Source organism: Mustela erminea, chromosome 21, assembly GCF_009829155.1.
Source record: "Mustela erminea isolate mMusErm1 chromosome 21, mMusErm1.Pri, whole genome shotgun sequence".
In the NCBI taxonomy this organism is placed as follows: domain Eukaryota; kingdom Metazoa; phylum Chordata; class Mammalia; order Carnivora; family Mustelidae; genus Mustela; species Mustela erminea.
Window position 1 is genome coordinate 32,282,849 of NC_045634.1, and position 27,774 is coordinate 32,310,622.

Genomic DNA, 27,774 nt, shown 5'->3' on the forward strand with positions numbered 1-27,774 from the left:
GTCAACACAATGGCATCAAAGATCTTCAAATAAGAGGACTATTATGAGATTCTGCATACTAGTCCAGTAAACCCTAGGTTAACCACAGCAAATACTTATTTACTCACTGACCCAATAAATGTATTTAATATCTAGAATGAAATAAAAATGAAACATAACATACAATGAATTTATAAGAAAATGTACAATTCTCTTTTTACTACCGGCCTAGTTATAGAATGAAGTTGCTTCTTTATCATTCACTGAAGATATGATTTAAAAGAAGGTAAGATGTCTCAGTAAAATCCAATAAATCACATTCAGAGCAGTTTATGAGTTACCTAAATAGCTGTTTCTAGGATTAGCCTGTTCCTGACTGTTCAGAGAAAAATTTTCCATTAGCTTCTTATGTCCCTGCCCATTTTACAAGCAAGCACTGACTGCCCTTTTGTCTCTATCTTTTCAAAGATACGTGTACAGTAATCAGCCTTGAAAAACAGAGCGTCTCCATTTAGAGCAAAGGTCAGATTTTATTTCTGTTCAATGTAATAAAGATAATCCTTTCTTTCAGAACAAAGGACAGGTTTCCTTTGCCCACTGTAATGTGTAGGCACATATGTTCTTAGCTAAGATGCAAATCCACTACACATGTAGCATTCCCACAGACTGATCTACGTCACCCCCATGTCATTTGGGGAACTAGGAGTACCAACACAAGTGCACTATACTCATGCTGCTTTCTGTATAATAACTTATGTCAAGCCCAAGAGTCTCATGACTTCTGCCAGCACTAATGAAACTGTGGCAGAATAACTGGTTAATTATAGCTTAAAATCTCACATTGTTCAAAGTCCTTGACACTGATCAACTTATAAACATAATTGATTCATGGCACACTGTAGGTGTTTCCTAGCTTAAGAAACAGAGGTTTTGGTAAAAACTAAGTAATGTGTTTTTCCTCATTGGTTTATATACAATAGGTAATGAGATGATTTTTCTACATCATTTTCTAGATGTATGATTTATTTTTAAAAATTAAAATGCACACTTTCATAACCTTCAAAATCTTAACAAAATATTATCTTCTTAAGTCACTTGGTATTTGGCTTCAATCACTTCTCTCACCTTTAATCAACAATGAGAATGAAGGAAGGTTCTTTGCTCATTTATTTTTAGCTGCCAAAATTTGGTGGTGGAAAAAGACATACCTTTTCAAAACTGACCTTGTTGGTTACAGAAACAAAATATTCTTCTTAATTTTCCTTACTGAATGCTCTATCAGATTCCTTACAAGAATATTATTAATTTTCTTCAGGACTTATGGTAAGAAAGTTGTCTCAGAACATTAATGAAAGTGAGAACAAATATGAAACAAACTGATTTTTACTTGATGGTTCAGTTCAGTTGGTTCAATCAGTGTAGTAGATGTAAACAGTTTTATTCCACATATAAACTGAAAAAAATCCTATGTCAGGAGCACCTGGGTGGTTCAGTTGGTTAAGTGTCCAGCTCTTGACTTCGGCTCAGGTCATAATGTCAGGTTCCTGAGATGGAGCCCGTGTAACTCCATACTTAATGGGGAGCCTGCTTCTCTCTCTCTCTGTCTCCTTCTGCCCCTCCCCATTTTCTCTCTCTCAAATAAGTAAATCCTTTTCAAAAAATTAAAAAATAAAAATATTAAATCAGAAGTAGGTTGTCATGAAGTTGATGACTCTGTAGACGTAATCACTTTGGATCTATTTACTGTACTGAGTCTGGAACAGTCTGGTAGGCTGATGGTGTGTATACGTAGTTAGTCCTTCTCTAGAACCAATTAATGCTGCTAAAAAGCTGAGGAATTGCTTTCAGGGCGTCCTCTGAAATACCTATAGCATTAAATAACCAGTTACTTTCTTTGGTTTGCTTTCCTTTGCCTTCTGAATTGCTCAATTCTGAGTCTCCTGGCAACTCTAAAATAGAACGGTCTGGGGGCGTTTTTAAGGACAAGAAAAACAGAAAAACATTTTCACCTTTTCCACTAAGTTGAGAGACATCCTAATAGCTGTGATATAGACCAAAGCCTGTGAAGTCACACAGGTTTGATTTTTGTTTACTGGTTTTGTTTTATGTGTTAGAAGACAGTGTTCTGAAAAAAGAGAGAGAAAGAGTGAGGAGACACAGAAACAGAGAGAGATTGGTCTGCGGGATCACACTTTCTGGAAAGCCAGCATTATCACCTTCCACAATCACGACAGGCTTCTATCTCTTAGCAGACATTTGGTCACCATTACATGTGCTTTATTGCTAGAGAAGATTGATTTTGTCCCTGGAAATCTGGGGTCCTGGGGCCCTACTACTGCAGATGTATATTACTAATGCCAGCAGTATTCCATTTGTCAGTCATAGAATAAGCTGTTACCCTTGGGGGTACCATGGCTCGGTGGGTTAAAGCCTCTGCCTTCAGCTCAGGTCATGATCCCAGGGTCCTGGGATCGAGCCCCACATCGGGCTCCCTGCTCAGCAGGGAGCCTGCTTCCGCATCTCTCTGCCTACTTGTGATCTCTGTCTGTCAAATAAATAAATAAATAAAATCTAAAAAAAAAAAAAAAAGAGAGAGAGAGAGAAAAAGAATAAGATGTTACCCTTTCGGAAGCTTGTAATTAATTTTTTCTTTACATCCTTGATAATCCCTAGAAAGACTGTGAGTCATGGAGAAGTGTTCAAATATCAAATAACATACTGCAAACCTCCCACTGAGCCGGAGCCCCTCATAACCCTGAGATCATGACCCAAGCTGAAATCAAGAGTCGGTCCCTTAACAGACTAAGCCACCCAGGCACCCCCAACTACATGGCACTTTTAATAAGGAAGATAAAAGCAAATGAGCATACAAAAAAAAAATAATGGGCAGCTGAGCTAGAAATAATTAATAAACAAACAAAATGATAGGACAGAGGATAATGAAGAGGGATACTTGGACCTACATAAGACAGAACAGCATGTCAAGTCCTTTCTGGGGAGTCTACGTTTAAGTTGAGATTTCAAGGATGTGAAGGTTCAGCTACAGGCAGAGCAGGATGTTGTAGGGAAGTGTGTTCGGGACAGGGAAAAAGAGCTCGCAGTGTTAGAGAAACTAAAAGGGTGACTTCCATGGGTTGAGCATAAAATGGAATGAATTGAAATGAGGTTGGAGAGGGGAACATGAGCAAAATTACCTCCAGTCTAGCAGACCATGAAGAGAGTTTTGGATTTTAAGTTCAATAAGGAAACTGATGGATCTTTAAGTAGACTTTATGTGTTCAAAGGATGAGTATGAAGAGTAGAAATCAATAGTCATAGGAGACTGTGGTTGGTGTGTACTTACTCACCCCCACAGATCCTCTGTCCAGCATTCTTCACACTCTCTCAGGCCCTACGGGGCTGACCACACAGATCTGCAACACTCAGGACATCCCCTTCCTTATGACTCCCAGTTCTACCTGACCTAGGGGGACTATGGGCAGGGAATGAGAAAGGGGGAGGCGAGTAAGATCAAGGCATTTAGTCCCCTGCCTTATTCTCCACTAGGTTGCCACACCTGGCTGTGACCGCTATTGGAGGCCAATGTACCTGCCTTATGGCCCTCATCACTCAACTCCCTGTCCAGGTTCCAGTAAACCTTTCTCAACACTTGTCCCCTCATTACTAGCCTCAGGGTACTGTACTGTCCTTTGTTGTCTATGTTTAAACCCTGCCATAGCTTTGCAAATAATCCTTCTACTTCAATCCCTTGCTTCAGTTACAAAGCTTGAATGTCCCACCTTTCTATCCAGGAATGTACAGTATTTCAGGCACGAGATAATGATGGCATGGTCTGAGGGAGAGGTTCTGAAGGTAGAGTTAGATCCCTTCGAGAATTCATTTTGGAGTTAAAATCACAGATTTGTTGAAAGACATGAAGGGAGATGTCGGACAAAGGAGGACAAATCCAGGACGGTTTCATTTGACTGGAGGATTCCAGCTGAAACAAGTGAGACAACAGAAATAGCACTTGCTTCTAAGGGAAAACTGGAAGTGGAACAAGTTTGGGGGACAGAAAAAGAGCAAATCAAGGTCAGTTTAAGGGGCTGGTGAGATACCCATGTGGAAAGTAGTAGTTAAATAAATAACCTGGGATTTCAGGGGAGGTCAGGGATGTAAGTTTTGAATTCTTCTCCTCAGTGTTATCCGACTCCTCGGGACTGGCTGCAGTTAGGGAGAAGCCTGAGATCTGATTGCTGGGTCAAGGAGAAAAGAGGACACTGCTGTCGTTGGGCGGAGTGTTTAGGAAAGTCTAGATGGTCTCTGGTGTTGTTCAAGGTCTCCACTTCCTTACTGATTTTCTCTCTGGCTGTGCTACCCATTTTGAAGTCTGCTACTATTATCATGTTCTTGTTTATTTTTTTTTCAATTTTATCAAAGTTTGCTTAGGAGTTCTGTGGTCTGGTGCATAAATATTTATAATTGTTATCTTATTGGTGAAGTGACACATTTATCATTATATAATATCCTTCTTTGTCTCTTATAAAAGCTTTTGATTGAAAATCGAATTTGTCCATATTAGCAGAGCCACCCTCCTCTCCTCTTGTAACCATTCTCATGGAATATCTTTTTCCATCCTTCTACTTTCAACCTGTGTGTATCTCTATAACTAAAGTGAGTCTCTTATAGATAGCATAGAGTTTAATTCTGTTTTCCTTTTAATTCATTCAGTCAATCTATATTTTCTGATTGGAGAGTAAATCTAGTCACATTTAAAGTAACTATCACCCTTATTGACTTCTTTTGTGTTTCATTGGTTTTTTTTTTTTTTTGCAAAGACATTCTTTGTTCCTTTCTCATTTCCTTATTGTATATTTTATAGATAATTTCTTTGTCATTACCATTGCAATTACATAAAACATCTTAAAGTTATAACATTTTATTTCATATTGTCAACTTCAATCACATACAAAAACTCCATTCATTTATAGCTCTACCACTCCCACAGTTTATATTATAGTTACCACAAATTCTATATTAATATATTGTATATCTGTTAGCATAGATTTATATATATATTTTTGTTTCTCTCATTTAAATTCTTTGGACCAAGGTTACAATGGTACAGGTTACTACATTTGTCCATGCATTTACCTTTACTGGAGAACCTTATATTTGTGTATGGTTCCATGTTTTTGTTTATCATCCTTTCATTTTATTTTATTTTATTTTATTTTATTTTATTTTGTTTTATTTTATTTTATTTTATTTTTTTTAAGATTTTATTTATTTGTCAGAGACAGAGGGAGAGACAGCGAGCAAGCACAGGCAGACAGAGAGGCAGGCAGAGGCAGAGGGAGAAGCAGGCTCCCTGCCGAGCAAGGAGCCTGATGTGGGACTCGATCCCAGGACCCTGGGATCATGACCCAAGCCGAAGGCAGCTGCTTAACCAACTGAGCCACCCAGGCGTCCTAACCATCCTTTCATTTTAATTTGTTGGACCACATCAGCATTTCTTTAGAGCAGGTCTAATGGTGATGAGCTCCCTCAGCTTTTCTTTATCTGAGAAAGACTTAATTTTTCCCTTACTTTTAAGAGACAGCTTGCTACATACAATATTCTTGGTTGACAATTTTTTTTTCTTTTTCAACACTTTGAATATATTATCCCTCTCTTTTTGCTTGCAAAGTTTCTACCAAGAAATCCTCTGATAATCTTAGGGGCTCCCTTGCATATATAAACTTATTCTGAGTACTAATAAATTGTGTTTAATTGATTAATTAATTAATTGTGTTTAATTAATAAATTGAGTCTGATGAATCAGATCAGTAATCCTACTGTGTTGGAGGAATAAGTAATAGGAGGCTAGGAGTGATGCACTGGAAGTCTTTTGCTTTTATGGATAGAGGCAGAAGATAGGTCAGAGAGATTTCCTTCTTCCTTTAGGTTTGTTTATTTTAAATGGGATTAGTGTTTTTATTTCTTATTTTTTAAGGACCATAATTGCTTGGTTTATTGAGGGCCAATTAACTCATGTGTAAAGGAAGCTTTAAAGGTATTTAAGCAAGCAAGAAATTCTCTGCTAGTTATTTAGGTCATTATATTTGCACGTTTACATTTAATCTATATGGCCACCAAATGGAAGTGTAGGTGAGGAAGTTTAACTTTTACAGATATTTAAATTCCTGAAATTTACACTGAGTTTATACAGAATTTATGGCTATAGCCTTCTTCTCAAGACCATAAATACCTTCCAATTTCATCACTCTTTGTATTAATCAATCCAGGCAGAGTTTTAAATGGTAACTTGATTAGAAATTGAGAGCCTATCAATTCTAATATATTGTCTAGATATAACAGAGTTGAAAGTTTTTCTTTCAGCTTATGGATTACAAATATGGACTCAAGCTAACAGGCTTTTTGATATGCATCACTCTGTTTGAAATAATTAATAAAGTCATTTCCTCATTGATGATGTGCCAACAGTATGACCGCATGGGGAATCTATTGTCTTACATTATTTAACCATAAACAAGATACTTGCTTATGATTATAGATGTTGTTGAATTTATAAATCCCTTAGCAACAACCTTGGAAGTCAATTGCTCTTATAAAGCTGTGGAAACATATTAACCAACAATGAATTTATAGCAATTAGAAATATATTGTGTCCCCATCCCACCCCCAACTTCTAAGATCACATTGGTCTGCCCAAGATCTAGCTCCAGAAATTTCATGTTTAATTTTTAGTCATATTTTGGCAAAACAGAGATACCCACATGGTTGCCAAGTTGGGCCAGATGGAAAAGTTGACCTGATGGCATTGCAGCTTGAATATCCTCATTTCCAAGTGTTTTCTTAATCTTCCCCATGTCCCTACCCACTCACTCTCTGCATACAAAGTCACACCCGAATGTTAGTCCCTCTTCATGAAGGAGCCTCAAATTGGTAAGAATGCAATCTCCACATGTTAGTGGGACTTTGTTGTTGAATGCCCTCATATAAATACCAGGAATTAATTATTTGAAACAGACAAAAAAAGGATAATTCATTCAATTCATATGGTCTGATAGAGATAAAGAAACAGAGATAAACTAAAACACATTTTAGTAGACTCTTTACCTTTTCATTGATACTGTCCTTTGATAGATATGACTCAAACATCTATAAAGCTTGAACACTCAATTTTGTTTCTGGTATGAAAACTTGTTTGGGACTTTAAATGAATTTTAATAACACTGAAGTAAAAGAAAAATATTTCAGCTGAGTATGCTATTAAATCAAATAAATATATCTGTAGAATTTTGCCAAAGTTATTTAGAAAATGAATCAAATAATACATATTACTGTCTTTAGTAAAACTCTCAGAAATATAATTTTCCAATAGTAAAAATTTCCTTCCCTCTAAAATTTTAGAAAGTTTTAAAAAAGTGATTATTCACAGGCAAACTTAAAAAAACAGCTTTAAAAATCCATTTTCACTAGATAACTCCCCATAGACTGTATGGACTTTAGAGAGTTTTTGAGTGCTTGTCTTGGAAATGTGTGTGTTTGCAGTAGTGATGAATTTAAAAGTTAACACAAGTTTGTAATCTTAGGCTAAGTTGATTTTATAAAATTTATTTTTAATTTTTCCTGTTAAAAGCCATGTATTTACTTTTCCTTTTCTTTTTCATTTCCATTATTACTAAAAACACTAAACCAGTGATTGTCAGAATTCATTCCCTTCTTGTCATCAAAGCTTTAAACTTTTATCTAAAACTAGCACCACTTCAGATTCTTTTGTAGTAGGTAAGCAAAATATTTAACAGAAAACAAGCTTTTCTTTAGGAACAGTCTTATTCAATCTTAGGAATATCTATCTATTTATCTATCTATCTATCTATCTATCTATCTATCTAGTAGAATAAAGGTATCTTGGATTCTAATTCTAATACTTAGGATCTACCAAAATATTTGTTTTCCATCATTCCTTCAATAGAATGCTCAGCCTTCAATGGGTACCACAGTACACCTAGCACACAAGTGACATTTTAAAGATTTATTTATTTATTTTAGAGAAAGAAAGAAAGCATGTCCATGCACTAGTGGGGCAGGGTCAAAGGGAGAGAATCTTCAAGCACATTCCCCACGGAGCATAGAGCCTGATGCGGGGATCAATCCCATGACTCATGAGATCATGACCTAAGCTGAAATCGAGTTGGTCACTCAATGACTGAGCCAACCAAGAGACCTCCCTCCCTCCTTTTTTTAAAGACTTATTTATTTGAGAGAGAGAGAAAGGTGAGATTAATAACATTCATAGGCTAAGGTAAATATTCCCTTTTGACAGTATCTTTGTTCTTGCCTTTATTTGTCTCTTCATCTTGAGTTAGTTTAAGATCAATTAAAATAATTAAAATAATATACACAGAAATATACTTGGGGATGAAGATACATATTATGAGATAATATGTAAGACAGAGAGCTGTGCTAAATCTGGCTTTAGCACGAGAGACTGTCCAATGTCCACACCAGTGGAATATGGGAAGTCGTGCAGTACTACGCATTTTTGTTTCACTCATCAGGAAAAAGTTATGGTAGAGAGAATGTAAGTGAGAGACTCTAACTTCAATTTATAAAGTGGTGAATAAGATCAAAGAAAGGATTTTTAAATATTTAAAAATTTCAAAGCATATCTCTTTACCTACACAGATCTGAATATAAAATTTATATATCCTGTGGTTCTTACTGAAAATATGGTCATCATAGAAAACTTTGTCAGTCCATGAATTTTTCCACAACCAGACAAGATAATTTACTCTTCTTTATCTTTCTTCATGATGTTAACCTCCACCTATGATATCTTATACTTCCTTTCACCCGTTTAAATGCTGAATGCAGGGACACCTAGGTGGCTCCGTGGGTTAAAGCCTCTGCCAGCGGCTCAGGTCATGATCCCAGGGTCCTGGGATCGAGCCCCGCATCGGGCTTTCTGCTCAGCAGGGAGCCTGCTTCCTCCTCTCTCTCTGCCTGCCTCTTCGCCTACTAGTGATCTCTGTATGTCAAATAAATAAATAAAATCTTTTAAAAAAATAAAAATAAATAAATGCTGAATGCAGGTTTTCCTTTTTCAGCTTCACTGACTACTCCATTCTCCATTACATTTTTTCTCCCATTTCCCAGTTAACACTTATCTCTGCTGTACCACTGTTAAGAGTTTAAGGGTAGAATATCATGCATATATATAGTTCAGTTAAATACAGTTTCATTTCCTTGTTTTAGAGTCTGTGCATTAAGCTTTTGACTGTCATACAGTACTAGCAGTTACTGCAGGAAGCACAAACTTGACCCTCACTATATGAACACATTTAGAAATATACTGTGATTTCTTTTCCTTAATTTGAATTAGAATTCAAGATATATTTATTCTGTCATAGATGATATAAGAGAGATTCTTAAAATGATGGAGAAATTTTCTCTTGGGAAGACAACTGTTTTTGAGGAAAACATCCTATAACCATTTTTGGTTGTGAGACACTAGCATTCCCTGTTTTTCCCTTCCCCAAGACACTTTAGATAGGAGAAAATGAAAACTTAAAATGTTATGCATGATTAATTATAGATATACTCAATCAGCTCAAGGAAGATGGATTTGTAAGCTCAAGGACCACAAGTAGAAAACAGGATGGAGAAAAGTCTTTCGAAATAAGCTTGCAGGTACTCCTGTTTGTATGCTAGAAATGGGTTATTTCTTACTCTGGGTTCCTGAAACTGGCACATTTCTGACTAAAACCCATAAACACAATCACACAACCATGTTTTCTTCATGGTGTATGTTGTAGGGGACAACCAGCATAGAATCATCTATGAACCCACCAGTGCACTGAAATGAGAGAAAATTATTCACGTAAGCTTTACTTTCCTAAGAAAACTAAAATCCTTTGGTCTGTCTGGAAAGATAGACAGACTGCATGGGCAGAAGATTAAGAGGCATAAAAACATTCAATCAGTGAGTTCATTTCCCCTAACTTTTAGCTAATATTTTGATGTTATAGAGACACATGTTCACTAACAATGTGCTCGATAATTTTCTCTCTTCAATAGGTGTGTATTTTGGGCCAGACTTTTGAAGTTTGTTTATTTATCCATTTATTTTTAAGATTTTATTTATTTATTTGACAGGCAGAGATCACAAGTAGACAGAGAGGCAGGCAGAGAGAGAGGAAAGAAAGCAGGCTCCCCGCCGAGAAGAGAACCTGATGTGGGGCTCGATCCCAGGACCCTGAGATCATGACCTGAGCTGAAGGCAGAGGCTTTAACCCACTGAGCCACCCGGGCACCCCTTGAAGTTTATTTTTAAGTAATTTATGTATGTCTTGCCTATGTCCAAAAAAGTATTTGAAGTGACTTTCTCAAGAAGGCTTTTTCTTTTTTCGGGAAGTTTTAAGATTTTATTTATTTGTTTATTTATTTATTTAAGAGAGAGAGAAAGAGCAAGCAAGAGAGTGTGTGGGTGGGGAGGAGCAAAGGGAAAAGAGAAAGAGAATCCCAAGCAGACTCTATTCGAGGAATGGAGCTAAAGGCAGGGCTTGATCCCACAACCCCAAGATCATGACCTGAGCCAAAATCAAGAACCAGATTCTCCATAGAATGAGCCACCCAGGAGACTCTCAGGATGGCTTTTTCTATCCATCACAGTTCATCATGATCTTACAGAACCCACAGAATCAAGTAAGTTTATAGGTGGCTCCATTTCTTTTGAAGGGCTTTGCTCCCCAGGGATGTAGTATATGTCAAATGTTCTGGTTAGTAAGCTAAGAAAATAATTTTGCTCATAAATGAACTAATATTTGTTGAGGAATATATATATATTTATATAAATATATACTTATATTTATATAAATCTATTTATATTTTTATATAAATAAATATATCTATATATATTTTACTAAGTATTCTATTGTACTAAAAATAGATGACAAAAGAATAAAAGATGTTGTCTTGATCCTATTGTAAATTCTTGGCAGGACATACACAAATAAGCAGAGAACAAATTCCTACCCTTGGGGACAATACATTCTCAGGCAAGACAGATGTGGAAAACGATCAAAGAGCAACATGAGACACTACCAAGCAATTGTTTCTCAGATTTTAATGGGCTTAGACTCACCTTGGAATCTTGTTAAAATGCTGAGTCATGCTGAGGAGCTCTGGGATGGCATCTACACTTCCACGTGCCTAGCAAGTTCTCAGGTGGTCCTGGCTGCTACTGACTCCTACACCTTAGTCTGAGTAGCAAAGAGAGAGCAAGCTCCCAAGTAGGCTCACCCACAAGCCATGGAACTAGTTACTTCATCTCCCTGGATTTCATCTATCATACGTGGGAGAGTGTGATAAATAAAATAAACCCTTCTCTAGTGTTCCTTGCAGCTCTAATACTTTGATCCTCTTTGGTTTATATTCATGTATTTTCTCCTTTCTCCTTCAACACTTTTTGTTTCTCATTCAAAATGTATTTAAATCAATTCTAACTGGGTTCTTTTAAATAGCAGAAGAGGCAGAAGAGATGATAATCCATCTTGCTTTCTAAATTAATGGCTCCTCTGCTTCCCCAATGTATACCACCATTTAAGTAATTATTAGGTGATTTTATACACTTCTTCCCTTCAAATAATTCATGTATTTTGTACAAATTGTCTCTTGATATTTCTATTTTTATATTCTCATTTTCTCCAATCCATCCTCTTCTCTACAATAAGAATATAAAAGTTTGAACTTTTTTGCCCACCACATAGATTTCTTATATTCTTTTCTAAACAGAAACTGGTATTCCACAAGGTGTGTAAAAAACCAGTATCATGCAGTTTTGAACTCAAAGATGAAGGTTTTTAATCTAATATTTTATTAGAAATAGTTGTTTGTGTCAAGAAAACTTGTGTTGAAAATTCTTGGCCATAGAGGTTCAAAAGTCACTTAAAAACAACATCAAAAAAAATGGGGCACCTGGGTGGTTCAGTCCTTAAGCGTCCACCTTTGGCTCGGGTCATGATCCCAGGGTCCTGGGATCAAGCCCCAAAATGGGCTCTCTGCTTGGCGAGAAGCCTGCTTCTCCCTCTCCCACCCCCCCTGCTTGTGTTCCCTCTCTCGTTTCATCTCTCTCTGTCAAATAAATAAATAAAATCTTTAAATAAATAAATAAAAATTAAAAATAAAAATAAGAATTAAAAAAATAATAATAATAAAAGAAATATATAATTTAAGAAGCTCATGAATATTTTCCTTCAGCGACCTCTCTCATTTACAGTTGCCTCTCAGGTACTTCCTATCTGCTATCGATAAGCAGCTGTGGTCTACAAGGCATTGAGAATATACTGAGAGAGGAAAGCACTGCCATCCCTGTTTTGCACACCAATTAAGAGTTGCAAGTGTCTTAACAAAGTTCAGTTATAATTGTGAAATCTGTTTATATAAATAAAACAACCAGGGTTGGAAATTTTTAGATTGCCTAATAAAAAGATAAGGACTTTTTGTTTTGTTTTGTTTTTTTTAAAGAAGTCTTGATCTTCCTAAAATAGTAAAAAGTCTTTCATTTAAGACTTTTAAAATTCTTTTGTTTTTCCATGAAAATCTATACAGAGAGAGAAAAAAATATTTATGATTTTCAAGAGTTATCTTTCTATGGGCATCACAAAAATGAGTGTTCCTTGAATTTACCACCACCAAAACTATTATACATATCTTTCTCAAAATATCTGTAGAAGGTAGTACTCTTTAAAATAAAAATATTATCTACATAAAGAAATCTAAATAAATGGTACTGGTTGCTGGCTTACTGGAAGAGACCAAGTAGCTATCAGTTACAAGACCTAACTTATAGTATGAACACTTCCTCTAGGTCTAGACTTTAATATTTAAATCAGACACCTAAATATCAGTAATAATGGCAGATTTGCCTTTTTAGAGCAGAGGTCTGTTTTCAAAGCTTATAAGACCCCAAGAATATAACTGTCCAAAAGAATGAATGATGTGCTCAGGCATAACTAGTACACTTTCTCTCTCACGGAAGCCATTTGGAACAAATCTTGTTATGGTCTGAGAATCAAGGGGAATTCAGGAGTTATTAAATACTTACTATCTTTCAAATTGTACCTTGATGGATCTATCACCATTGTATTAAGGAAGGGCCAACAAAACTAACAGAAACTACTGAGAGTTGATTAGGTATAATCTAATGCATAATTCCCACAGGTAGTGGGAAAAGAATGATTAACAAGGAGACAGTTTCTACAGTAGGAGGGCCTTACCTTCCCCAGGCTAAAGACAGGCAGAAGGAGAACGCAGAGGTAGGGACCCTACTGGGACCACTGGCCCCAAACTGGAATCCCAGTGAGTCTATCCAGCGGGGAAGCTGGTGCTTTGGAAGAGCTACCACTGGCGAGAGAACAGCCCGGGCAGAAAGGGAAGAGGAGAGAGACCCCGAGTTCTCCCTTCCTCTCAGCGGACGTCTCCTCGCCGCGCTTACTGGCTGAACCACCCCCCAAGTCAGCTTTGAACGGATTCTCATGCCATTTTTTTCACAACCTTTTTGGAGGATATTTACTTTCTCTCTCTTCTTTTGGTGGTTTCTCTAGAAACTCGAACACGCATGCTTTATTTATCAAATTCTAAAATTAATGTTTACTGTTTTCCAAACAGGGATTATATTCACTACTTTAGGTTTTCAGGTTTTTTTTTTATTTTTTTTAAAGATTTTATTTATTTATTTGACAGGCAGAGAGACAGGCAGAGAGGGAGGGGGAAGCAGGCTCCCTGCTGAGCAGAGAGCCCGATGCGGGGCTCGATCCCAGGACCCTGGGATTGTAACCTGAGCCGAAGGCAGAGGCTTTAACCCACTGAGCTACCCAGGCGCCCCTCAGGTTATTATTTTTAAGTAATTTAAGATATTTTTAACCTCACACAACATTGCCATTATTGTTTGATTCAGTAATAATAATAATCATAACACACCTACTATGTTCCAGATACTTTCCACATACTTTACTATACTCTGTCATATCATACTTGTAATAACTCTTGGGGAAAGAGTATTATCGTCACCATTTTATAAAGGAGAAAAGAAGGACACGCTAAGACTAATTAATTTTCCCATGATCACACCAATTAAATGCAGAGTCAGGTGTCCAGTGCAGATGCTCGCTGTTGCGTCCAAGCTTATAATCACTCTTTAGAGCTTCCGCCTATAAATGTTTCCGTAGGTGTCCCAACAAATTCATAAATTCTTCAGCTTTGTGACATCTAATGTCTCAGCCCATCTACCTGGAAACATTATTTTTTTCTGTCTAAAATTCCTTTAATGTGGATTTATTGGTGGAAAACTCAGTTTCTTATTCTCTAAAATTCTTAGTTTCTTTCATTTTTGAAAAAGATAATACTGGCTACAGAATTTTAGGCTGCCAGTTATCATCGCTCAGCATACTGAAAACATTATTCCAGTGTGTTTAAGTTTTTGTTTTTTCTGTAAAGAAGTCTTATATGAGTCTAATCCTTGCTCCTTTGTCAGTCATTGGAAATTCTCTGTGGTGTCTTTCAATGTTTGGCTTTTGCCTTTGGTGTTTTTAAGTTTTCCTGTCATGTGCTTTTGTGTAGACTTCATTTATTCGTCGTTTTAATTATTTACATATTTATCATTTTTTTAAATTTAAAAATCATCAACTTTCTTGTATCTGAATTTGGCATCCTGTAAATCGTAGGATACACTCAACCTTCTACCTTTAGGTCGAAGTGGTGTGCACCCCACTTTACCCAGCTTCTCCATCTGAAACTCTTAAGTCTTAAACTTTCTGTCTTCAATCTTTCTTTCATCGTACTTTCTATTCTTTTGTTAGTCTGGGCTGAATTCTGCGTATTTTCTTCAGTTTTTAATGTGACTTAATACAATTCTATACCCATTTCTAGGAATTCTTTAGATTCTTTAGATTCTCTCCCGAATCTTCTTGCTCTTTTTGATTATTTTAAAGTTGTTCCTACTTTTATGGAACGCTCGTAATTCTCACAGGTGGTGTGCTTGCAGGCCAGATTTTGCTCTTGGGCTTTCTTCTGGTGTTGTTAATGGTGCCGTGTTTCTTTATATATGTCTTTGAGATTTTATTTCACTATGAAGTGCTCTCACAATACACTTTGAACATTGTATGTGGAAATACTTGGAAGCCTGGGATGTTTTTCTCCAGATCAGGTTGGCATTTGGTTGTGTAGGTACAGTCCAGGCTCAGCAAGCCAAATTTATAGCCTTAGTTTGTGTGTGAGCCACTCGGGTGGTGTGAATTCAGGCTGTCATCCTCTGAGAAGACAGGTTTATCATTATGTGTTCTCAAGGGAATATTTTTCTTCCTTCTGCTCAGGAGAAATATGACAATGGAGGTATTTTCCTTGAAGTTCTTTGTGGCAGAATGGGATTATTTCTAGTTTTCCCCCATCTTTGGGCTTTTTTGTAGTGTGAGAATTATTAAGGGAGGAGAGTCTGATGACTTCTATCATAAAACTCTACAAAGTATATCAAAACTTGTGTTTAAGCTCACTCAGTTCAGAAAAAAATAATTTCAAAACCTGTCTGTGTTCCCACTTACACTCGGGCCCTGGCCTTAGTACTCCTTGTTTTCTTGCCAACATAGAGATACATTCAGAAGATATTTTTCCTATTATATATAAAAGATATATTTGTTTTCCAGAAGCATTAGTCTATCAAAATATTCCGCCATGTTTATGAAAATGGAAGAGAACATACTTTTCCCAGACACTAATATCAGTTACATTATAGCCAAAGGAGCTGTGAGCCAAACCATGACTGACAATCGTTTCTATTTATTGATAATGTACCTATTATAAATTGACTTTTAGAGTTTCTCAAATAACTCCCATTTTTATGTTTTTCTAACTTATTAAAAGAATGTTATATCCACCCATGCTCTTTATCTCCCTATTACTCATCTTCAAAAAAATCAGATGCAAACTAGCCATCCTCAATATACTTGGACAAATTCTAAATTCAAAAACATATATTATCATGCCCTGGCAAATTTTAGAATATAGGTGAATGTTATACTGGGATAAAAATAAAATCCCATCTCTAAAGAATTAAATTCTTTAGAAGACTCCTTAGAGGACATTTGTAAAGACTAAATACTTTGCAAATCTACAAATTGATGAATACTAGCATTATAGAATTTTTATAGCTATTGATTTCAAGTTACCATTTCTGCTAAGAATGAGGTATTTCCTGTGTCTATCATTATATAACACAACAGGCTCATCCACTTTTACTAAGTTTTCACCCTGAGTGAACAAAACCTTGTTATTATTTACATATATAATTTATAGTAGGACTTCATTTTTCTGGCAATTACTACTCATAAAGGCCAACTTTCAAGCTGAATAGATTTATTTATTTATCTTCATAAAATTTATGTAAATGTACATCTGGACTGGAAAAGAGATAAAAAATGGTAGGAAAATATAATTCACCAAAGCTTTCAGGCACTGAAGCCAGTAATTACCCTGAGGACATCTGCCCATCTCTAGGAGCTTGGGCATTTTGAGTTTAGCAGGATAAGCACTGAAGACAGGACACAAAACCTAGGACCAACACATGTTTGGATGTCTGAGTAAGCTCCAAAGAAAGCCAGAGCTCTAAAACGCAGCTTTCAATAAAATGAAGAGCTAGGAGACAACCACCCCAGCGGCGCCACAGTTAAATAAGGGAAGACTACAGTTTACCGAAGGATCTCAACAAATGCCCTCACCTCCATTTGCTCTCAAATGGGACAGAAGCTCAGAAATTGCCTGGGTTTGGAATTCTGCTGTACCACTGAGTTGTACAAGTTACTCAAACTTTGAGCAAGTTACTTAAACTCCCTATGCTTCAGTTTTCTCATTTGCAACATTAGTGTAATAACAAGTCCCGCCTTAGAGGGTTGTGAGATTTAGTCCATTATCATACATGTAAATTACTTAGAATACCTGGCGTTAAGGTGAAACAGTGAGTGACAGGTATCTATTATGCTCACCTGGGGCACTGTACTATCTGCGCTAAGAGCACAGGCCACATGGTCTCATGGTCACAGTGACTTCATCTAAGGATGGGCACAGAACCTATGCTGCTGAGTCTGAGTCATTCTATGGGTCAGTTGGGCATGACTCAATCCCTGTGTGGTGGTCAAGGCCTCGTGGATCTGAAGAAGAAGATGCTGGAAGCCATGTTCCCATCACTTGCTAGGAGGTGCTCTGCTACACGGAAGAATAGAGCCAACGTAAAAGATGTCCAGGGAAAGAAAAAACTCCCATAGATACTGAGGTCCAGCTGCAAGTTTGCCCTCCTTTTGACAACATAAGCGATCTTACCCTTCAAACAGCTCCGCCTTGTTACCTAAACTGTTTCAGATTACTGGGCCATCACTTAGACTATTTAATCCTATATGTGACTGTCACATGCAGCCACAATAAGCAGCATTGAAATCTTTTTTCAAGGTGTGATACAGGAATGAGTAATAGGATTTATCTCGACTTCTATTTACCCATTACAGCATTCTTTTAAATACAGAGTTAACAGCAGACATTAGCAAACAATGTGCTAAGATAGCACTTCCTGGTTACATCCCAGGTTTCTGGGTTATCTAAATCTGAAGATATTTTAACCATTAATAAAAGTTCAGAGATAAAATCCTGAAACAAAATTACTAGGCCTTGCATAGTTAGGATTCCTTTCTCCAAGAAGCTTAGTCCATTCTAATGTGGAGCTGGGGCGCCGTTACCACGGGGGAAAAAAGGTGGTAATCAATAGCTGAGAATATTATGCTATCGCAGTATGTAATAATAACACATGGTAATATGCAATTGTAAAATATATAATTAAGATACATAAATATCACCCATACAGTCACACTATGATTTATTTATAAGTTAGAGGAGATGGTAAAATTCCCTCGACAAAGAACTAGTAGCACATTTGCCATTCAGAAAAATGTGTGTTGAACCAAACATATTTATTTCCCCCAAACACCCACACATCTGTCTCTAACTTACTAATCTGTCGCATCCTCAGTTATTAATCCAGGGAACTCTCGGATCCCAGGGACCGCATCACCCCTGAGTTTGAGAGATGTTCAGTTCCGCGAGCACAAAACAACCCTCCCTCCCTCTCGGCGGGTATGGGCCCTGGGCTCCGGGCGGCATCCTTCTCGGGTATGGAAGCCGTTACGAAACAGAACTGAGAACACCCCTGCAGCAATCTCAGTTTCCCCTTGAACAACGTCAGTCGCTGTTTTTAAATTTAAAACTTGAGGCGATTTAAGTGATATAAAATTCAAAGTACGTTTATAAAAAAAATTGTGGTAACATTTTATCAAGTTTTGCAAGACAGGCTCGCATAAAGGCACTTTCCCCTTCAAGTTGCACTCAGCATAACAGAAACTTAGGGGGTTCAACGATTCAGCGTGGGGGCTCACAAGTACACGTGTGAGCCCGGTAGGTCAGGCAGTATCGTTGGCCTTCAACCAAGGGAAGGTATCACGGAGGCAGGGACCATATGTAAGGGGCAAGTCATAGGGAAACCACCCGAGTTTGGGTCCTGGAGACAGGCAGACCTCCGTTCTAACTCTGTTACTGACCAACAGAACATCTGAGTGATTATTTAAGCTTGGGAGCACCATTTTTCACAACTACATGGTGCGTAATAGCAGCGTCACGTGCGATGACTTGGAATCAAAGGATAAAAACATTTTTAAGGGCCTAACACAATGCCTACTGGATAGGAAGTTCTCGGTTAATGTTAGAATCCAGAAGACCCCAAAATAAACCGGGAAACAATTAGAACAGAAGACAGGAAGAGAAAAGAGGAAGACTGAAACACGGGGGGTATGGTTGGCTACAGAAATTCACGTGCAAGGTTATTCCTAGTCCGCTTTAATGCTACGAAAGTCTAAATAAGGAAAAACTGTAATGGAAAATTTGCTGCCCACAACACGTTGACGATTGTCCCTTATTTTGAGGCCATTGACCCTATTACCAGAGGCCCACTGCTTTTATTTACAACTTGTATATATTCTCTTCCTTTTAGAGATATCCATCCAAATCCCCAAAGCAAAATCTTTTCCCTGCTGTCTAAAAATAATTACGGAACACGGACAAAGCCCATGGGAACGGGACTCCCTGATGTTCTTTTCACGGCTACAATAGACTCCTGGGCTTGTCTCTTCCTGTGTTTCTTCCTTTGTGGTGTTTTCTGTCAGCTATCCCTCCGGCTGTGACACACGGAGGGACAATGCTCCTTGCGGAGGACTGGAAGAGCTGGGTTCAGCTGAAGCTACGACTGCCTCGTTGTCTGGTGCATTCATTTTCTCTCCTGATTAGATCTGTGAAAGCTTCCAGCCCCTTCCTGGAGCCATGACTGGGAAGACAGCATTGGACATTATTTTCATGAAGCCACTTCAGATTCCGCAATACACAGACATCAGAAATTGATTTAAGGTGTTTAGAGCTAATATGATATGGTTCGCCCTTTGGAGACACATTTTAAGGGAAACTTTAAAAAAAAAAAAATAGCCTCCAGCCCCTCCTTCCTTCTAATTGTCTGCTTTCTAGAATGGAAGCCACAGCAGTAACGAGTTGGCAGGGTGACTGAAATGGAGCAGTAAGGGCAAGCCGTAGCCATCAGCCTGTTCTATTAAACCTCCATACACCAGAGTGAGATACGATTTTTAAACTGTTTGTAGCTGTGTTTGCCAAAAGCTAATTAACAGGATTAAGCAGCAGAGTTACTCTTTTCCCACTGGGCAAACTAAAACAACATTGAGAAAGATACCCCATATCTAATCTTAAATTAGTCTTGTGCTACCATGTTTATGTCTCCATTTTTGAGCGGGTTTAGAGTACATCAACAGAGCCAACGCTATGACACTCCCCAGATTGATAGCAAAATCATGAAAAGGCAAATAACTTCTACTCCGAAACTCAGCGAGCCGAAGACAGGACACTTCTGAAGGTTAGGACTGTCTTAAGAATACAATTAAAAAAAAAAAAAGTATGGTGAGAAATATGTCGAAATTTAACCAGCGTAACTGGATTCATTATCTTCATTAAAATATTTACTAAGTCGCTTTACTAAGTTGCTGGAGTTTTTTTGTGCTCAAAACATATTTTTTTAAATAATAGACAAATACCACAATATTACATAATGTAAATTCTTACTCTATTTATTCTATTAATTTTCCTTAGCTTTGTTTTGTTCTTTCATGAAAAGATCTGCTGGGAGACTAACAGTGAAAACAAGACGGTATGAAAGATATTTGTTGAGAGAAGGGCTAGGGAGCCAGAAGAAACATTTCACATTATTTCCTTCATTTTAGATATTTTAGGACATTACTGCAGTTTAAATTACTATGAAATGTAATCAGGTTCCATCTTTTTATAAAAATTTAACTGTTCATTGGCAATATTTTTAGGAGTTGTTCTAAGTCTCTTTAGAAGTCACTCTGTTATTTGGAATAAAAAAGACTTTTTTTTTAAGATGCCATACACTTAATGTATGGAATTCTTCTTCTTCTTTTTTTTTTTTAAGATCTTATTTATTTATTTGACACAGAGAGAGAGATCACAAGTAGGCAGAGAGGCAGGCAGAGAGAGGAGGAAGCAGGCTCCCTGCTGAGCAGAGAGCCCGATGTGGGGCTCGATCCCAGGACCCTGAGATCATGACCAGAGCTGAAGGCAAAGGCTATAACCCACTGACACACCCAGGCGCCCCTCCCCCGCTTTTTAAAAGATTATTTATTTCTTTGTCAGAGAGAGAGAAAGATAGAGCACAGATAGGGGGAACGGCAGGCAGAGGGAGAAGCAGGCTTCCCGCTGAGTAGGGAGCCCAACACCAGGCTCCATCCCAGGACCCTGGGATCATACCTGAGCCAAAGGCAGGCGCTTACATGACTGAGCCACCCAGGTGTCCCTGGAATTCTTAAAGTAGCTCAAATGATAAACTTTCATTTTATTCTATCACTAAGAAACAAGATTAACTTATTATTTTCTGTATATTTTTGCATTTAAAATATTTTCTCTATATTTATTCATTTCTATTTGTTTTCTACCATTCAACATAATCAATAATTAATAATGTACATTCATCTCAACCTTGGCACTATGGACATGTGAGCTGGCAAAGTCACTGGGTTATGCACTGTAGGGTATCTAGTAGCATTTTGGCCTCTAGCCATCAGAGGCCAGTAGCCCTCTCCAGGGTGTGGCAAATTAAAATGTCTGCAGACATTGCCCAATGTCCCCTGGAGGAGAAAGGAATAAAGACATACTTCAGTCTTGGATGAGAACCACAAATTGATATGTATAGGTGAGGATATACAAGATTGAAAAATTCCAGTGTGTCCAAATCAAAAGCAATTTAACCTACCAACATTTATGTAAAATTAAATAATTTAAGGAAGAAAGTGGAGAGTATTAAATTAGGTCTAAAAAAATTGTATTAGATATTAACACTTTCATTTGAAATTTAACACAGTATGGAAAATACCAAGTATAGACTATCCAAAAGAATACTGATGTAATTTTATCTTAATTCATACTGAAAAGGTCCAATAAACTCTACATATTAAAGTTGCACCATTTGATAATTTTGGACATATATACACCCATAAAACCATCACAACAATCAAGATATTAAACTTTTCAGTTACACTAGAAAGCTTCCTTTGTCCTTCTTGTATTTGTCCCTCCCTCAGCTCCTAATACCAGGCAGTCACTGATCTGGCTCCTGCTACTGTAGGTGAGTTTGAAATTTCTAGAACTTTATATACATGGAATCATAACAATGTATACACTGTGCCTGACCTCTTCCACTCAGAATAATGATTTTGAAATGTATCCATAGGGTCATGTATATCAATAATCACTTCTTTTTATCGCTGAGTAGGATTCCTTAGTGTGGGTATGCTGTAAAATTTTTTATCCATTCGCCTATCAATAAATATTTGGGTTTTCTCCCATTTGGGATATTACAATCAAATGTACTACAAACATTTGTATATGAGTCTCTGGACACAAAGTTTTGTTTCTCTTGGGTAGATACCTAAGAGTGGAATGGGTAGATCACATGGGAGGCGTCTGCTACATTTTTCAGGAAACCGTCAGTTTTCCAACGTGATTCTACCTTTCCACATTCCCTCCGGCAGTATACGGGCCTTTAGTGGCTCTACATTCTCACCACCATTTCGTATGGTCATAAACTTACAAGAGCTTCAAAAACTCATCATGGACAGTGCTTCACCAGAAGAAATGTCAGAAGAAGCCCTTCCTTCAAAGCGGAAGGAAATGACACCAGATAGGAACGTGGATTTACATAAAGGGATAAAGAGCACGAACTATGGGAACAGCACTGGTCAAAAAGGGTTTTTATTTCTTGACCTATAAATCTCGTTAAAAGATAATGGACTGCTTACAGCCAGAAGAATAACAATGTGACGAGATAAACAGCACACAAAGCAGTAAAATGTGTAACAATAGGGCAAAGCTGGGAAAGAAGAAATGGAAGTATTTTAAGATTCTTGCTGTGTACACAAAGTAATAGAATAGTATTTGAAGTAGGCCATAATAAAGATGTACAATATAAACCCTAAAGCACCCACGAAAATGACATTATATAGTGTTACAGGAAGTGAGCCAACAAAGGGAAAATAATGGAATTATAAGGAATCCTTCATTCATACAAAAAAGAAGGAAAAGAGGGAAAAGAAAGGAATCGAGAAAGATGGGACAAGTGGAAACTAAATAGCAAGGTGGTTGATTAAACCCAAAAGTCCCACCCCCAAATGTCAGATAAAGAGTAACAGAGCCTCCCTAGATCAGATATTCAATTTTGACAAGAGCCAAGTAAAAAACTAATCGCTGCTTTTCCAGAGGAGTGTACCTGGCAACTGCGTCAGGGACGGTGCAAGTTCTAAACTCAAAGGAGCTGCTTCTCTTTGCCAGAGGCTACAATCAGCAAAATCATTAATCTCGAAGATTTATAGCTCTAAGGAATCATGAAAATTGTGATGTCCCGAAGGTAGAGAACTTCAGCTGGCTGAATAGCTTCCAAGCCTGTTGGTTTGGAACCTGTTAACGGGGATAATTTCCCTGCTACCCAGCAGAAATGACCATATGGAGTGCCCCAGCGGGATACAAACCCTACAGGACTCAGAGTCTGGTCAGTTTTAAGGCTTTCCTTTTGGTGGTGGAAGGCTGAAAACAAACAAACAAGCAAACAAACAAGAAACAGTATTTCCCTGACTTCCAGAGGGACTGAATGTTGCAGATCCAGCCACACAGTCCCAAGAAACTCGATTCATAGAGCAAGCAGAGGAGCTTTTTTGGAGTTTATCAACCATGTCCGTGAGCAAAGGTGTGATATCTCCAAAGTCAGTGTTACCATGACTGAGGCTTCTGATCTGCCAACCAGCCGGACAGCTGTCAGTGTATGTAAGACTTTAAAAGCACAGTACAGCCACCGGCATTGTGCTCTGATACTCTCACAGGCGGTAAATGACAAGGGAATGTCTCGCCAACACGTGTGTACATGCAACACTCTGATCAAAGGAATCCCCTCTGACACGTGTAGAACAGAGCAGCAAACCCACCGCACATCAGGTGCAGATGTGGGAGCAACCACAGTACACTCACTAGCCCAGAAGCCCTCACCCCCAGTCTCACTGCTTCCTTTCCCTGTTCTGAACCTTGCCCAGACTTTCTCCATTGACTCTGGGTGTCTCCTTCCCCGATGGAAACAGATGTGGCTGTGACCTGACTCCCTGTCATCAACAAAGCTCTAAAAATGTGGTTCCTTCCCACGGTGACCCAGCATACAACACATGGTTTTGTATTCCTTGGCCACTTAGTCTTTTAATTGGAGAATTTTATTAATTTTTAATATAATTACTGACACTGACATATTTGATTCATATCGACTCTACCACTCTGTTTTTAATTTAATCTGTCTGTTTTATGTTCCCTTTTCTTTCTTGCCTCTTTCCTGATAAAATATTTCATTATTCCATTTTGTTCTATTAAATTGTTAAACTTACTTTTACCACTCTTTTAGTAATAACCATAATTACATGTAATTTTGACATATTACAATCAAAAAAAAAATCATAGCTTTTACCACTCTTCCTAATTATACTTGAACCTGAGGACATTTTAATTCAATTTACCCCCTCTCAACTTTGGTAAAATCGTTGTCATGGATTTTATTTTATTGTTACTTTTTTAGAAAGTGTTGACTTCTCATTCAGCCTTATTTCCATTTTGTTTGCCTTTGTGGAAGAGCAGTTAAGATCCCCCAGTGGTTGTTCCGACCCATCCGGGGGCCCGAGCAGCGGGAGCCACAGACCCCAGCGCGCCAGCCCTCAGCAGGGAGGCGCACGACAACACAGAGGGCCCCGTGCACCTTCAGACCAGGCTGCAACTTCAGGTGGGACAGCAGTGAATTCAGGAGCTAGAGCAGTCCGTCCACTCTGAAATTCCTCGTTGGCTGTGACCAACCACAAGGCAACAGCCTTGTGCTTCCTTTCCGATGTCTTCAGGATCTCTGCAGAAGTAGAAATCAGGCATGATTTTCCACGGGGGTTCGCGGGGAAACCGTGCCACGCATGCGCAGAACATCCTCTCTGGCACCCAGAGTGAATGTCCTCGTTGTTGCAAAGGATGGCAACGTCCACAGGGTGCAGAGGAGAGTCTCCACAGAGTGGTGGTAGGCAGAGGTTAAAGCACCTCTGTGAGAGGCTGGTGGTCAGCCTTGGGATTGGGAACCCCCAGAAGTCCTGGCTCCCAGAAGGCCGCCTGGACCTGGTCAGGGAAGGTTCCAGGAGCAGGGCAGCCGGCAATAGGTGTGGTTCCAGGAGCACCAGCAACTTCAGCACAGCTCACCCGGCCAGGATTCCTGGGTGGCGGGACATTGACATTGGCCAGGTTTTCAAGGGCAACAATGGCACGAGGTGCCAGCAGAAGCTTGCAGCTTCTTTTCAGATTTATGATGTAGATGCCACCCCTTTCCCTTTTGTAGATGTACTGTTCCATTGGGAGGTCAAGGTCGGTGCCACCTGAGTACGTTCCTCCTGTAAGGAATTTGAGGACATCTTCCTGCTTCACTTACAGGACATCCAGGGCTCTGGATAGTATGAAAGTTTCCCTTTAAGTTACAGCAGCAGTGCACGACCACACTTTCATGGACCCTCCCTGGGTAGTTCAGACAGGTGTCAAGCATTTTAACACTGATTTGTTACTTAAATCAACAAGACACCACCACTATTGTTTTGTTTTCAGTCAATATTCACTTATACTTTCCTGTATATTTTTAAGATGTATATTTTGTAATATTTTATGTATTTATGAAAGGAGAGAACAAGCAGAGGGAGCTGCAAAAGGAGAGGGAGAAGCTGCCTCTCTGCTAGGCAGGAAGACTGACAGAGGGCTCCATCCCAGGACCCTGGGATCGTGACCCGAGCCAAGGCAGACGCTTAACCAAATGAGCCCCTGGGCATCCTAGGATGTATTTCATTTTTACTGCGTTACTATTTCCCATGCAAGGATACATTTTCTTCCACCTGAACGCCATTCAGTGTTTCTTTTAATGATCTCCGTAAATGCTCTGAAAAACGTGCATTCACTTTGTTTTTGAAGGATCTTTTGCTGATTAATGGGCTCTGGACTGGTAGTTATCTTTCTGCATCCTATATAATTCTGTTCGCTTACAATTCCTGTCATTCCTCTTGAGAAGCCAGCTGTGGGTCTTGTTCCTTTGAGGGAAAAGTTTCTTTCCTTCAGATTGCTTAACCATTTTCACCATCTTTGCTCCTCTGTAGTTTCTTTTTTATTATTATTATTAGGATTTGGGGTATGCTCTGCATTTATCTTGCCTGTGTGGCAGAACTTCCTTAATCTGCTGTTCAGTGTTCTGTAGAATTCTCTTAAAATATTGCTTCTGTCTTATTTTTAACGTCTCTCCTTTAGGGACTCCCATTGCATGTATATTAGACCTTTCCTGTCTCACAAATCTCCTACGACTCTACTATTTTTTTTTTTAAAGATTTTATTTATTTATTTGACAGAGAGAAATCACAAGTAGATGGAGAGGCAGGCAGAGAGAGAGAGAGAGGAGGAAGCAGGCTCCCTGCCAAGCAGAGAGCCCGATGCGGGACTCGATCCCAGGACCGTGAGATCATGACCTGAGCCGAAGGCAGCGGCTTAACCCACTGAGCCACCCAGGCGCCCCACAACTCTACTATTTTTAATGTTCTTTTTTTCTCTCTGTACTTCATTATTAAAGTTTGTACTAACGTGTCAATTTCAGTAATCTTTCTCTCCCAACCTTCATTATTCAAAGGCTGTTTATTTAAAACAGAACAACATTTTGATAAGTTATCTTCCCTTCTAGGAGTCTGTTTCTTTCCCTTTAGAGATGGCAATTCTCTGCCAAAATATCCATCTTTTCATCTGTTTCTAGGATCGTGATATACTATTCATAATTATTCTGAGGTCCTTGTCAGGCGGTAATGGTTTTTCAATTATGTGTGAACTTGCTTCTCTTTCATTTATTTTATTTTTGGTCTTGACAGTGGTCTTGCAGTCTACCAGTTTTTATTAATAACTAATTATTCTGTAGTAAAAGATTGCAGAGGCTTGCTTACGGCCTGACTCATTCCTCCAGATAGTATTGACCTTTCTCCTGCTACGCGAGAACAATGGGGGCTTAACAGGAACTGTTGCCAGTCGTGGCTGCACTGTAGCCCCATTACTGCTTACCATACTTCTAGTATAACCTGGGCTCAGCCAAGAGGTCAGGGCCCTCTCCGTGGCCCCCTTCCAGTTTCGGGTCCTAAACTGTAATCATTGTCTTACGAGTCTGTCGTTAGCCCTGTCATGCTTTTCACACAACTTTTAACTCTTCTGTCCCATATAGCCCAGGATTTGGCAAATATTTTCAGGGGACAATTAACCACATGCTTGGGGCTGCCAAATTCGATCATGACTCTGTTGGTGCCTCTATCCTCCAGCAGCTTCCTCGGAGAATAGGCTCAGAGCTCCTATTCCACACTGCACCTGCCTCATCAACTCACCCCAGAGTAAAAGCCGATGCAAAAGTTATTTCACCTCTCAAGATTCTGGCTCCTGATTAAAACCTTCCATGTGCTTCCTCAGGCCTGGTCATAGGCAACTGCAAAGGCTTTCCCTGACAGACCTCAAAGAGGAAAGCTACCCTCCTCACACCAAATTCGGGGCACAACCCATGCATCGAAAGTCTCTGAAGGGAATTACTGTCAAGGACTCAGGCCCCTCTGCCTGGGTGTTCCCTCACATATTTAAATACCTACCCCAGAGCCTTCGTGTTTAGATCTTTTAATCTTGGGCCTTGGGCCAAGATCCCCTTCAGGTATTTTTGCCAAGCTCTCCTTATGGGGGGAGGCGTGGGAAACCAAGACACTTTCTCCCACTATGACTCAGCACCCAGTACTTTCCTGCTCCTGGTGCTTTTCCCTTACCTCACCCCAACAGCCATGGTCCATAACCTTGGGAGCCTTTTGTTCAGGACTCCTTCAACTGCGGGATAACCCCCACATTGGCTCTAATCCACCTGACTTTCAAAGGGTGCACCATTCCATGGAGGAAAATGGAATCAAGGAGTCAAAATGTTCATTGGTTTTCACCTCTTACCCTCTCAGTAAGTGACTAAGGTTTAACTCTCTCAATTTTGGCTTGTTGCTCGAATCGGCTATTCAACACCCCACGGCTCAGCTTCTCTCCAGCTCA

At 38.8% G+C, this 27,774-nt stretch overlaps 1 pseudogene; it reads right to left on the reverse strand.

The window, feature by feature from the left end:
* Window positions 1-24,456: 24,456 nt before the first annotated feature.
* LOC116581701 lies at window positions 24,457-27,523 on the reverse strand (annotated as a pseudogene).
* Between the last annotated feature and the right edge of the window lie 251 nt (window positions 27,524-27,774).